The sequence below is a fragment of the Penaeus japonicus genome, unplaced genomic scaffold, assembly GCF_977035675.1.
Source record: "Penaeus japonicus unplaced genomic scaffold, GWHDUDI00000001_assembly GWHDUDI00000015, whole genome shotgun sequence".
Lineage (NCBI taxonomy): Eukaryota > Metazoa > Arthropoda > Malacostraca > Decapoda > Penaeidae > Penaeus > Penaeus japonicus.
Genome location: NW_028234417.1, coordinates 23,732,543 through 23,735,042, shown reverse-complemented (window position 1 = coordinate 23,735,042; position 2,500 = coordinate 23,732,543).

Here is a 2,500-nt window from a genome sequence, read left to right as displayed (position 1 = left end):
GAGAGAGAGAGAGAGAGAGAGAAAGAAATGGACTTAAAAAAAATAATGATAAAAGATAAGGGCGGAAATGATTAAAGGTGCTTTGAAATTGTCGTTCGAGAGTGAGATATATATGCAAGAAGGAGGAAGGATAATAGTGGTTAGGTGTTTTATGTGTTTTTTTCTTGTTTTTTGTGTGTATTTTTTCTTGGAGGGGTTTCTTTTGCTTTCTTTCTGTCTCTGGCTCTCTCAGTTTCTTGTTGTTTTCTCTCTCTGTTTCTCTCCATTTATCTCTCTCTCTCTCTCTGTTTCTCTCCATTTATCTCTCTCTCTCTCTCTCTCTCTCTCTCTCTCTCTCTCTCTCTCTCTCTCTCACTCACTCTCTCTTTCTCTCACTCATTCTTGTGTGCGTGTATGTTTGTTTATGTGTGTGTGTGTGTGAGTGTGTGTATATCCTCTTTATCTTTTGAACTCACCTCTTCATCTTTCCTTTCTTTTAAAAGTTAACAACTAAGATACTTCATTCATATATATTCATATTCATTTATATATTTGTTTTCCTCGATGAACTGTTGCGGTAGTCCTTCTATCTGATTTTAAGTGATAACACTTGTTTAAAGGATAAGATATTGCAGTGTTGAGATCTGTTGCCGATCAGTTGATCCTCCGATCGCTTCCATCTGTTGCATCATTAGTTTTGGTATCTTCCGCGTTAGATTGCCTACATCCTAATTATTAACTACTATTATTTTTTCAATATGTTTCGCTTCTCGATGTGTATATTCACTACTTTACCTTTAATCTTTATCCTCTATTCTATACATTCATTTATGACTATGAATTATATATATATTGAACTATCTACTTTAGGATGATGGAAATGCCGTAATATTTTCAGCATTCGGAGAGTGATTTCCTCATATTCAAGCTTGATCTCGAGGTGAGAACAGATGACAATAACAAAGACTATATCTGCAACAGCAAGATGGATCCAATACCCCGATAATGTGATCCTGAAGATGCCATTTCACCGACACGTCGAATCTATTTATAGATCTAACATTCAAATATGTTTTTTCTTTCTTTCTTTCTTTCTTTTATTTTCTTTTATTCCTTTATTTCTTTCTCTCTCTTTTTCTTAATTTCTTTGATCTTTAGTTATCCGTTTAGTTTAAAGGCTGTTTTTGAGTGTGTTTTCTTCCCTTGTTATCCGTTTGCTAATGCTTATTCTAGACAAAAATAGGACTTTGAGTATATAAGAATACATTATTCAGTTTGAAAGGGTAACAGTGCGAAAGTAATTATAGTCACCAGCACAAAGTCAGGCGAAATTAATCACGCCCCCTATATATCCGCGACCAATCACAATCACGTCTCGAATTTACTCTTTCGGGTGAATTCGAAGAACCTGACTACCTAGATGAGAAGAGAGGAGTGGGCGGAGCTTCTTTCGCTTGGCTTTGTGCCGGTGACTATAACATCACGGTTGTTACTATTATTGCATATGAGCAAAATTATTCTTATGATATGAAATGAGCAATAATTATTCTTGATTGTGCATTGTACTTCCCTTCTGCTAACTTTCATTCCGACCAAAAACTGCCTTTCAAAGACAAAGCTCCACGTCCTATTTTGAAGGTTTATGAGAATAGACACTAATCGGATTAGTTTTTGCTCAGACCCTTTATCTAAAGACTGCCTTCTGTTCTATCTCAGATACTTTTCTCCCTCCAAATGTTAACTCTAACGCTAGTGTTCGTAACTCCTTGTTTCTGTTCTCTGTTGTGCATATATTGTTATCAGGATTATTGTTGTATTTCATCATTATCATCATGATTTCTATTATCATTCTCATTATCATTATCATCACTACTATTGATTTCATTATTATTATCATCATTGTTATTATCATCATTATTATAATCATCATCATTGCTATTACTATTATCATTATTGTTATCATCATTAGTATTATCATTAGTATCATTATCCTTATTTTATCATTATTATCATTTTTCTCATCACACGGTATCATCATCATTATCATTGCCATTAGAATTATTATTTGGAGGAATACCCCTCTTTCTTTGTCCTTTTATGGAATTCCAATGATCATTGTCATCATTTATTCTCTCCTCCCATTTCTTCGCTCTCATCTCCTCTTTTATTATGTAACTTCTGGCAATTATCCGTTTTAATGACTGCTTCAGTCCTTTCCTTCTTTTCTCCCCTTTATTTCCTTAATTATCCTTCTCCTCTCTTCTCCCCTTTTCTTGATCTCATTCGTTAGTTTTATGTCTTGTGGTTCCTTTCTTCTCCCTCCTTCTCTTCAGTTTCTTTGCATTGCTATCTTCTTTTTCTTCCTTTCCTTTTATGCCTTCTCACTTACTATCATCTCTTCTTTGACCTTTCCCCTCTTCTCACCTTCTTATTCTTATTCTCCACGATCCCATCCACTATTTTCAATATACATTTTATATTCTTCTTATTATTATTATTATTTCCCTCCTCCCTCTCCTTC